Source organism: Epargyreus clarus, unplaced genomic scaffold, assembly GCF_041222505.1.
Source record: "Epargyreus clarus isolate Ecla_fem2 unplaced genomic scaffold, WU_Ecla_fem_2.2 ptg000008l, whole genome shotgun sequence".
In the NCBI taxonomy this organism is placed as follows: Eukaryota; Metazoa; Arthropoda; class Insecta; order Lepidoptera; family Hesperiidae; genus Epargyreus; species Epargyreus clarus.
Genome location: NW_027332216.1, coordinates 189,643 through 202,085, shown reverse-complemented (window position 1 = coordinate 202,085; position 12,443 = coordinate 189,643). Strand labels below are relative to the sequence as shown.

At 35.8% G+C, this 12,443-nt stretch overlaps 1 protein-coding gene and 1 non-coding gene across 3 annotated transcripts in view; both read right to left on the bottom strand.

Moving 5' to 3' along the window:
* LOC140744055 (prominin-like protein) overlaps nucleotides 1-12,443 on the bottom strand; it is a 90,909-nt gene that overhangs the window by 54,306 nt on the left and 24,160 nt on the right. The window lies entirely within an intron of this gene.
* Nucleotides 11,151-11,223, bottom strand: TRNAE-UUC (transfer RNA glutamic acid (anticodon UUC)). The gene has a single exon. It is a non-coding gene; the product is annotated as a tRNA-Glu (tRNA).

Genomic DNA, 12,443 nt, shown 5'->3' with positions numbered 1-12,443 from the left:
TACTAAAATAAATAATTACAACAAAACTCGTGTTGCATAACGTGATATTTACGCAATAATAATCCAACTTATGCGGTTGGCAATTATCGGAAAACGGCGGAGGCGCCGCTGTTTCATATTTGCGACGCAGCCTCCTCAACTCCTGAAACCCAGAAACGATGCAAATAGGGTGCGCGCTCTTTAGACCGACCGGAAACCGGATATGATAAATAAATTTAAATATTGCAACGGAATTTAAATTATCTTTCAAGGTAAAGCTATCATCCGAAAATATATACCTACCACCTACATACGAGTACATTACGCAAATACATTAATAGAAACGCACATTAACAATTAAAATGTATCCATTTATTTCAAGAACAACATACCTGAAACAACAACAACAACTACATGAATGATGTTGTTCTCGAAATAAATAAATACATTTTACTGACGTTCAGATTTAAGTCATCGTCCGCTGATGAAGTGAGGTTTAATGTTTCCGGAATATTATGGAGACTCTTTAGGTTAGTCATGATCCATCTTCGTTAGAATAAGTTAACTAAAATTCATATAATTATTGATCATCTGCGACTACTGAGTCGCATTCATAAATTTATCATTTTCCATTCTCTAAAATCAGTGAAATGTGCACGTTGCCCTATGTATACTTCTTCCACAGCCTGTTGCTGGCGCACGGCTCCGCCGGGGGGCCGGGGGGTCGGAGGGCCGAGGTTGGGGCGCGCGGGAGGCGGGCGCGGCCCTTTGTGGCGATGCAACCGATCGATAGCGGCTCGCATCCTGTCTGTCCGGGATACACCCGTGTGTTCATTACACACCATACATATGACTTTGCACAAACACACGCAGTTGGTCCAGGCTTTACACCTACGGGCCCCGCCGCCGCTGCCACGCGCCGGGAGACAAGTGCTTGTTCGTAATGTTACTCGACGCGCAGCCCTGCGAAACTTTCTCCTTTAAAGTGATGATACCTTTATCTTCGTTTATGTACATTAAAGTTGGATTTTTTAAACTTCAACCAAGCGAAGCCTTCAAACTAGAGTTAATGGCAATATATAAAGATTAACTGAAGACGCGGATTGTAATTTCTACGATTACATCCGAAGTCCAAAACGATATTATGAGAACTTTTTTAGTCCACCTTGCCGTCACATAGCCGATAAGTTGAACGTCACTTGTATTTCTTTACTATTTCCTACAGGTTGAAGGCTTGGAGCAGGATAACATAAATAATAATTATTACATTAATCATAATCGATGAAATACCACATACATATCGATGAATTGGAGATCTGATTTATTAACCGCAATAATGAGCTAAACATTCCAAGCATTAATAAGCGGATTTAAAAGTTGTTTCAAGGGACATAAAATATAAATACATAATTATAATTAAGTCATAATCACGGAAGTTATACCCCTATTTAACTATTGCAAAAGTGTTACAAAAATATATACAGGGTGAATTTTTAAAACGGGCCTTCAGGGCCAAATCGGAAACTATAAGGATTAGCGAAAAATGCTGAAAGGAGTTACGAGGCCGATTTTGATAAAAACTAAAACTGCATCATTACTTTTTTAAAATAACTTTTTCCCTAACCGGGAATCGAACGAGTTCATTTTGAAAAAAAATGCACCCTCTATATTATTCCACTATCTGATAGTGTTGCTTATAAGGATCAAAATCTGGAAAGTAATGATAAATGACAAACTAAAGGAATAGCCTCAATTTTAAGAAAATACATATTTTTTCATATTAATTTGGCAGTTAAGTTCCCGCCATTCATTAATTTGAACATTTCGTGTATTAAAATTTTTTTGGCTCAATGTTTCTAATCATTCGAAATGGACGTTTTGTTTCCCAATAATTTATATTTTTATGTCCGACTTAGCTAAGGTTATTTTTAGGACCAATAAAATAGATTTACTAGCTATGGGTGGAGTTTCGTTTAATACAGATGTAAAGTTGACAATTTGCGAGAATTACTTTTTAGAGTCAAATCCGAGTGATTACTAAAAACAGAAATATAGAAAATCATATTTAACGTTGAAACGAAGTTGTAAACAACAAACAATAAGAATTTACTATTTAACCAGTTATCTATTTTCATTAAAAAATAAATCCTAAAAACGGCGGTAACTTACTTGCCAAACTATTACTTTCTCATACTAAACCGTATGTCATAGTCATAACATCGAATAATTAGTTGATTAACCAACAAATTCTTCAATGGTATGACTTATGTCTGTTTCTAAAGAATTATACATAAATCATTTGTTATGTATAATCCTTAAGGATTAGTATGCCAATGTATGGAAAAATACGTATTTTCTTCAAAATTTTCCTTTTCCTTTGATTTGTCACATAACATTACTTCGCAGAATATGATCCTAATAAGCGACACTATCAGATAGTGGAATAATATAGAGGTGTCATTTTTTTCAAAATGAACTCGTTCGATTCCCGGCTAAGGAAAAAAATATTAAAAAAAACTAATGATGCAGTTTTAGTTTTTATCAAAATCGGCCTCGTAACTCCTTTCAGCATTTTTCGCTAATCCTTATAGTTTCGGATTTGGCCCTGAAGGCCGGTTTTAAAAATTCACCCTGTATATGTGGATCTGAAATCGATGCAAGTACGACTGCGGTTTGCGACGTCCTCACGGCTTGTGGTTTCAATTCCTACATATACTTACTATAAAGTATTACTGTCATAATACCACACTAAATTATATTCGGACCTCGTTTAAGAGAAATCCTTTTTCGTTCAAGCTGATTTACACCTTGTCCATCTCTATTTCTTACTTTAACTTTTGTATTCTCTATTTATAATTTTATGGACACTTTGTATTTGCATAAATATTTTTGCACTTTATTGAGGGCGGTAATGTTCTTCAAACGTATGTACGAGATGCGAACAAAAAAACGTCCTCTTACTACCGGCTGCTGTCCTCCCGCACATGCACGCCCAGGAGCCCAAACTGTTCGGGTTTCAATTAAACATACGAGGTAACGTTGGATTTGTCTAATCTAAATTGTGGCAGTGACATGGTTATATTTTTAAGCATTTGTAATTTTATATCTCTTTATTGTCTGGAAACTGTGTGAAGTTGCTGAATATGATAGTCTTTTGTTTAATTGAACAGTTGTGCTGGTGTATATATCTATTGTTTATTGTATGACATTTTCAGCGAAAGAAAACTGTGATCTTCTTCATGATAATTATAAAATCAATCTGTGATTCTCACTAGTGGCATGTACCAATTTAAAGAGCTCTTCATGTTTATTTCTCGTTAATAACATTTTAATATAGGTACTATATTTTTTATGTTCATGCCTATCTCTTCTTTCATTTGTTTATATTTTAGGCACTATCAGTTTATCATCATCATTTTATGTTAAGCAAAATTAACTTCTCATCTTACTATCGTTGATCCTTATTACGCGCCGGCGGCTCCACCCCCAGTCTGGCCCGAAAGCCTCCCTCCCTGGAGTCTCGTATCGCCCCAACAACGACATTATCGCCCACTATGGAAACCACTTCGTACCCCTTTTTAAATTAAAATATAACCCTGTACTCCATAAGTCTGAATAGGAAAATATTTAAGTATCATTTTATTAATTCTTGCTTCATGCATCTATGAATATGAGGTTAGACCATTAATATATGCTTAAGAATATTGTAACCACAGTAACATTCCTGTTCATATAACCATAGTAAAATTTTACTATGATAATATGATTACTAACCTAACCTACCTACTTCAAATGACTACAATCTAATCAGTCCGATATTTCACTTATCGAGGTCAAGCAGCGAAAGAAATTAAAATACCTAGTGGGTTCTTAATGATAACAAATCTAATATACAACAATAGCCTAATCCTAATTAACTTATGAATGAGTAATGTTATCTGAACTATAACAATAACTCAACAAACTTTCCTAATGGACACGGTTAACTGTGACATAATGACTAACGCACTAATCTGAGTTAAATCATTTAAGTCTTCAGATTAAATCAGCTTTAATAAGTCTAAAAAAGTATATTATTTACTGTTGTTGACTGAATTACTGCTTAGCTGAATTAGTGCTCTCAGAGAGCGCGCTACGCGCCTTTATCTCTTGAAATCCCCTTCAACTGCTTTTAATATCGTCACTGTAGCTTTATTGTTTTTTTTCTATTTAGACTGAACAAACAAATGTTCTTAATTTTTCATGAAAGTATTGTTCTGTCGAAAATAAACAATTCATAAGGCCATTTCATTCAAAGTGCGCCTCACGTCACTTACACTAATTAATACTTCCGCTAGCGAGTCCATCTGCTAGTATTCGCTATTATGTTTTTGGCTTTATCAATTTATCTCCCTCATATAAATAAAAAATATTGAAATGTGGAAATCGAAAGTAACGTCGTAAAACGATTTTGTTATTATCGACGAGCACAATCACCTAATACTACTCGTATAAGTCGATCTAAGGAGTCCAAACTACTCGCAACACAACGAGTAACAGGTTAGTAGCGACTTTTACATTTCTATAAATATAAGAGATCTTTAATATACGGGACGATCTATACCCGTGTAAACTCCTTTACCGTTTCAAAGTACTCCACGTATTTAGGACTGTTCTATGATATAATCGTGCCATTTTTTGCGTTATCTAAACATACGTCGATTAAATTCGACGATATCTATGCAAACAGAAATGATTACATTACACCACGCAAAGCAATAAGTGCCCACACTTCATCACACATAAGTACGTTCGCGTATGGAGTACTGCTATCGCCTTTGGATCGTAGTTTAATTGGACGCTCGTTGATGCACGTATGGTTCGTGCAATACTAAATATATAATCTCATTGCTGCTCCCTGCTCTCTTTCTCCCTTTATTTTGCTCATCTCCGAACAACACAGATAACAGCCTTACATGCGTAAATACATCTTTTTTGCGAGAGTTTGATAGTGTCTTGTACCGTCGACAGAGTTCACCAAAACAACAATCTGCAACTTTTGAAGATGCACACTTAAGGTAACTTTCTTTATTATATTATCATAGTAAAGAAAGAATTGTAGGTTAGCTAAGGCCTCTCGGCGAGATAATTACCTACTCTTGCAGTGATGCATAGGGTTGTCACTTTTATTTTTAGTTAAATACTAACTGACCCGGCATAATTTTTACGGCCACAAAATATATTTATGAAATATTTTTCATATTTACTCACCTTTTAAACCTTCCCTAGACTTCCACAATTATTCTTAACTAAAATTAGCCAAATCGGTCCAGCCGCTCTAGAGTTTTAGCGAGACTAACGAACACGAACACCAATTGATTTTTATATACATAGATTATTTACTTTCGTATTATGACAGCACTAGGTTTAAATACTGTTGTCCCTGTAGTACTGGGACCAGAATAGGGCTACGGTATCCCCAGCCTGTCGTAAGAGGCGACTAAATGGGGCTTTCGGGGTTGCGGGCGGCAAGAGTGGGAGCTCAAACCGTCCAGCAAGCGACCCCGGGAAGGACAGCGGTTTGTGTGGTCGCATATCGCTGTAATCCCCAGGGGATGTGAGAGGAGCATAAATTGCTCCCCCCAGGGCAGAGCCCGATAGAAGGGCATCGCGTTAGGAGGACTCCGGTTGTGTTCCGTTGGAGATCCCGGAGTTCTCCACCAAACGCTGAGGACGGCCAATAGGGTTAGTGCGGTAAAAATCCCACATAACCCGGCGTCACTCCCATGGCGTCGGGTATCTTTTGAAGGTTTCCCCCCTCGTCAACAAAAAAAAAAAGGTTTAAATACCGTAATTTAATGAAATGTTGTACAAATTCATAAATGGGTTGTGAATAAAATTCGTCTTAAATATAAAATACATATTTAAATAATTATAAATTGGGCACAGAAAAAATATCTTCGATTCCTGAATGTGTGAAACGTTTTGTTGTTCGCGGTTAAAGTAAAATATTCCCATCCTTATATACAATTTACGCAAAAACATTTTTACGGAAACATGGGCAGGGCATTAAAAATAAATTAAGTTTAAATACCTTTTCTTTTCAAATACTGAGTAAGCATTATTTTAGTAGTATCGCAATATACCTATCTAAACACCTTGTATGACGAGTATTTTTATTTACTGTCGTGTAACACATTGTATACATTATGTTAGTAAATATATAACTTGTACGAAGTAAACACACCCTTAATCGGAACAATTTCATATCTGTGAACTCAAAAGCTAAATTCTAAATGCGCGCGATTATACGCGGGGCGCATCCCGTACTGAGACAACTCTCGGCACCTCTTCTCTATTTGATTGTATGCGTAAAAAGTGTGTGCTTACACCCGCTACTTACGCACACATTCAAACCGGCGGAGGCCGATTTGTATGAAGCTACTATTATTTCTTTACTTTGGTATTACCCTATACCAATGTCTCTAAACTATCGATAATATAATTAAGATAAGATAATAGTTACGTAAAGTCAGTAACGGTCACACAATTCATAACTGACGGAACTCTACGCATATTTAGTTGTTATACGATGACAAAAGTGCTTTAACAATCGTGACCAATATTATTTTATATCTCTCTAGACGTCTAGATATTACCCATTTGCAATCTACCAAATTAAAATATCCGCACAAAATACCTTACTGTCATTAAAACTTTCAATAATGTAGTAGGTGTAAGCAAAACATACATAGAAGGTGACGTGGAAGTGACCCGACAGCTCTATTAATCACTGTATTTTCATAGTGGCCAATTGCCACATGACCACGGTTGCCAACTTAGGGGTTTTCCCCCCAGATTTAGGGGGTAAATGAGTGGTATGGGATTTTTCTAGGGGTTTTATATGTCTAGGGGTATTTTTAGGGGTTTTGTAAAGGCGCGGTGAGCAAAAAAAAAAAAAAAAAAACGGGAAACGTGTCATAAGCTTGCACGGCGTCTAAAACAAACATGTACTGAGCGGGCACGGCGGGGCTAAAAAAAAAAAAAAAAAAAAACGGGAAACGGATCATAAGGTGGCACGGCATCCCAAAAAAAAAAGTGTAATATATTTTTAGGGGAATTTTCAAATAATTAATGCAATTATAGGGGGTTTCGACTTCAGTTTAGGGATAAATATTTTTGAGAGTTGGTAACACTGCACATGACAATTAATTCGAAGATTGTGTAAATTGTTGCTGGGAATGATTCATTATGTTTTCGGCTGACTAAACCCATTATCAGTACGTTATTGTCTTGTGTTTATAAAACAACATTTTACTAATAAAACTAATCCAATTCTTATAGATAGGGAAATGTACTGCTCAGTCATGTTTACTTATGACGATTACCTGCAAAGATACAAAATTATTATTTAAAATGAAGCATATCATTTAGTAAGTGTATTTTTGTTTGAAATCGTGATTATTTGTAGGTAGATAAACATATTAAAATACTTAGATATGGTACACATCTAATAAAAGCTACGCTTCACAAATTCAGCTGGTTGAATTTACACTCGAGGACGTGTTAAACATACTCTCCAGTGGTAGTCAAACAACTGGAATGGAGGCATCACGTACACACCCACTCACACGTTGACACGTGCTCTGGTGCCGACAAAGGCCGGATCGTCCACGGAACATGTGTGTGTACTGTTTGTATTCAATCACTCTATCCCACTTCGAACTCGTACACATTCTATTTCGTACTGCAGTTTTCAATTAAATTTCCGCAATTGGGTTCTGTCCATAGGCCGTGGGCTGCTTCGCGTCGGCAAATATGGAGCAGCTAATGAACTGCTGTTGCAGCTCATACAATGATACGCCTTATATATTTTATACCTATTATGGAACTTTTAATTATTGCAAGACAGGCTAGTAGTTTGAATTGATTACGCTTCACAATCAAATGTTGATCATAAGCCATAAAAAAGTCATACGAATGTTTATAAAGCGTAGAAAAAATATTGCTATTCTATGACGATATTCAGAATGAACCCATCAACGTGTCAATGGTGGACACAGGACACTTTCAAGGAAGAAGCGTCAATCATTCTAACAACGTCCGTGTCGGTAACAAGTGACGAATATAGTTAATCGTTTTCAAGGAAGGAAGGAAGGGAAATATTACTATAGAAACATAATTCTCTGGATAAAACGCCCTACCACAATAACAATAAAAGCGTGGTAAAAGCCAAACCACGGAATATTTATTACCTGGTTGGTACTCATAAATGTGGCATGCGCGTTTACGCAAGTTGCAGGGTTAAATAGGAGAGCAACGACATTTAATTGTGTGATCCAGTTAACTTCATCCGTATTAACCGGCCGCGATGTGCCCGGACACGGCGCGGGTCGTCGCATCCTACTCATTCTACGTCTAAAACATGTTTTAACATTCATGTGCACAATAATATCTCAGCTATAACTTCTTTTGCTACTTCTATAGTTTCTTACTGGTAAATGCATATTCCTACATAATTATGTACTATGCAATATAGATAGTCTATATACGAGTATTTTGCCACTGAAATATTGGTACCTTCGGCACAGATTGGTAAGTCTTGTTTCGTTTCAGTCCGTCTGTGGTTGAATTCAATTTACCGCCGGTTCGATCGAACTCCATTCTAGTAAACCGATTTAGCTGTTGAAAAATGTTTTTTTTTGTAACTGTTGCAATATAATTTCCATTATAAAGGACCCATCCCTACGTGTACACGCAATGCAGAATCTTGAATATCTAATACCTATGAATAATAAGTAGGTATTATAGCTTACGTGATAAATTTGTATTTATAGTGTGAACTTGATCGTAAAATTAACGATGCTTACATAAATTAATTATAAGAAGTAAATGACCCATGTAGGGTGTAGGAAGAAAAGTTGTGTAAAAGCCGGCGATGTGAAACAATCCGTGAAGGGACAGCGGCGGGGGTTCAGTACAAGTGCACACGCGCCAATAGACTAGCCCTTATAGTCGGAAAAGGGTAGGTTTGAAAAACTTCGAAAGGAAAAAATGGTAGAGACTAAAGGGATTAAAATGATGTAAACATTAGACTTAATTCCAACATGTACAATTTTTGTACATAAGTAATATAAACAGCATATTATGTACATATATCATAATAAAAACAGCAAATTGCAAAGCTCGAGGCTGCAGCCGAATCACAGCATCGATCTGATAATCTCATCATGTGCAATCTCGTACAGGATAGGCTCACATCAACGCTGTCGACACCGGCGGCGGCGGCGGCGGTAATGTAATCAGCAATGTTGGCGGATTATTCAAGCATATGTAACTCCGAGATTCTATTAAAGTTCAAATGTTAAAATTGTAAACAAGAAAAGTTTCGTATAATGGATGGATTGCATTATAAGAATCATGAATCAGTACAAATGCAATTTGACAATTACACAACAGAAAATACACAAGATTTAACGACCGTTTCCTATAAAATGTCTCATGTAATATTCGAATGGTATTCACCATAAACAAACACCACCACCACAACAACAAATAGATCTCCAAAATTTATAGATTTATCTTATATTCTCGACAATGTAACCGCAATGCAATGCGATCTGTCTTGAATCGTGATGCTAGCCTCAGATTTCACGCGGCGCACCTGACTAGGAAATGTTACACTACACGGTAACCACCAGTTATGTACACCTGCAGTTATCCACCGAGATTACATCACCAACTAAGGGGCTCGTTATCAGAAAACGTGATGCATCACTGTAACGATCAGATACTACGATAAATTAGGTAAACGTTTTTCTTTTCTACTTATTCTTATCATCATTTATTCCGTTAATTAACAGTCTATGAATAAATAACAAGTCACGAGAGAGTATCGTTATTTCGCGGTCACGGCCGAACGTCCAATTAATGCAACACGTTTGAAATATTTATTATTATCGTTTTTATATTAATGACCTTTCTGGCACACTTATTCCTCAGTCGTAACAGTACATGAAACAACAAAGCAGTAGATATATAAATCGTGCAATACGAAATATTATATATTCAGGACAATTAAACATTTTCCCCGCTATTACAATATTTGTAGAGGACAATTGATACAGTTTCGAATTACCATAGTTGCTTTTAAATTCGATAAAAAGTTGATCATACAGGAAATTAGTTTTTCAGACCGAAAATAAAAACCTGTTAAAAAGAATTATTTGAAGGCCCAGTCATGAGCTTGAATCGCATATGAATCAGAGATTTCATAACCACTTTATTGGTCATAATTATGTAGCTATAGGTACATGCTATTGCTAACTCTACTCACTGAAATATATACATAGAAGTATAAAGGTACCACAATACTGCTAGAATATTGATTAAATTGATATATACTTTGTGTGGTGGACGTTTCAAGGACCTCGGCAACTTACGCATACGGTCAACGTCGAATGTCAACTTAGGTAAGGTAGCAATAGAGCCGCTCGAATGTAGGGTCCACATGGACAGTTACGGGCAGTGACTCTATATATGAATTATATAGTAAGCCACGGCATGGACATAGACGACTGGTCAATATAGTATATAATCATCATCAATATCAATCTGATCAATCATAATCACCATCAATCATAAATAAAATGTCATTTTTAATACTACGATTTATTACTAACTAATTTCTGTAAAGAGTTCTGCTAACGAACATTTTATCTCAAGGACGTAGTTGTTTAGCCGTGAAACATATCGATCCAGCAGGGATGTTTCTGCTGAATACAAGTTATTCAGTTGGGTTATGTAGGTAGGTAATTACTTATCTACAAAATTAATCATGTTAATTTCAATTATCATGCTATTCTTCTTGAAATATATTGTTCCTTTGTTTATTTGTAATTAATCGAGTACAGGGGAATTATCTCGCGTATCCATAACTACTATCTTAGCAAAGCGCGGGTAATAAAGCGAACGTCCTGGGGAAAACTTAACAAAGCCGTCGGGTATAAATAAATGGGGAACTTGTTCTATTGTTTTATAAGATTTTCAAGAAAATGATGTAAGATGTGCTGAAAAACAAATATCTCTAATTATAGCAACAGGAATTTGTTATAATTACAGATATTTGTTAAATAAAAAAAATAAAAAAGGCTTACCTAAAATAATTAGACAAATTAAATTAAAAAAAATTATTCCCGTACCGGGAATCGAACCCGAAGCCTCCTGGGTGAAAGCCAGGTATCCTAGCCACTAGACCATACGGGATATAAGAGAATGCGTGAATTTATCAAACATTATCAAACAGATAAAAGACAAACAGTAAAAAGTATAATAGTGAAAAAAACGTGGGGTGCTCCATTTATTGGGTTCGAAAAGCGCCCCACACTTTTTCCACAATTATACTATTTACTGTTTCTTAATTGATTCTTAGATTGAAAGTTATTTTCTACTTTTTAGTTGATTTGATCATGAAAGCGTGTTTTTTTTAGTTTTTTGAACTATATTTATTTTATTAATGTTTAGTTTGTAAAAAATCAAGTGTCTATCTATTACGGTTTAAGAGAGCCTAGTGACACACGAACATACAGCGGAGGGTTTCGTTTTAACCTTTGAGTACGGAATCCTAAAAATCATTCTACAAGAGGGCATTATAGATATGTTTCAGAACATTTGAGTTATAGGGAAATAAAATTATTATTTTCTAAACTAAAAATCACGCTATAACAGTTACGCCTTATTGAAACTAAAAAGCAATAATTATTTGCAATCTAGTAACTTGCGATGAACTTTCTCTAAGGCGCTTGAACAATCTCGCCTCGAAAGTCGTTAATCCTGAGGATGTTGATAAGGACAATGGTACAAAATTATTAAAATCGTGTATTTTCATCGGTTTTTGATAATTCTTCAAAATTTTGAATTAAACTGAACGTTCAAAGTGGATAGAAATCGGGTTCAAAGATTCCGTTACTCTGTTACGTACATACATACATACAACCCAAGCTAATAAAAGCGAGTTATAAAAAAATGAAATTTGCGATACAAATACTTAAGTCGATATGTATAAAAGTTTATTTTGAATAATTTCATTTCATTTAACCCGTAAAAATATTCATACTTGCAGCCGGTAAATAACGAGTTATAACCGTGATGCGCAGACAATACTCAGAGTGCGTTCTTTCTCAGTGACGCAATGTGAGCGGCGTGAGTCACACTACATTCCCAATTCCATACAACTGCGAGTAGACCTTCACTGTCACTTCAAATTGTAGGTGATTGTCTTCGATCATTAATTAGCAGAACTGTGGACTGGAGGTGTATGTGCTCTAAGTGTCGCGGATTAACTGACACTTGAACATTAACTTTAATGAAGCATGTAAGCCCATAGCTGTTACATAGATATAATCTAGCTTATACATAAAATAAAACTGTCAATTTGTCTTGATGCTATTTTATAGAATGGGTCGTGCATTTTTCAAGTTAAGGGA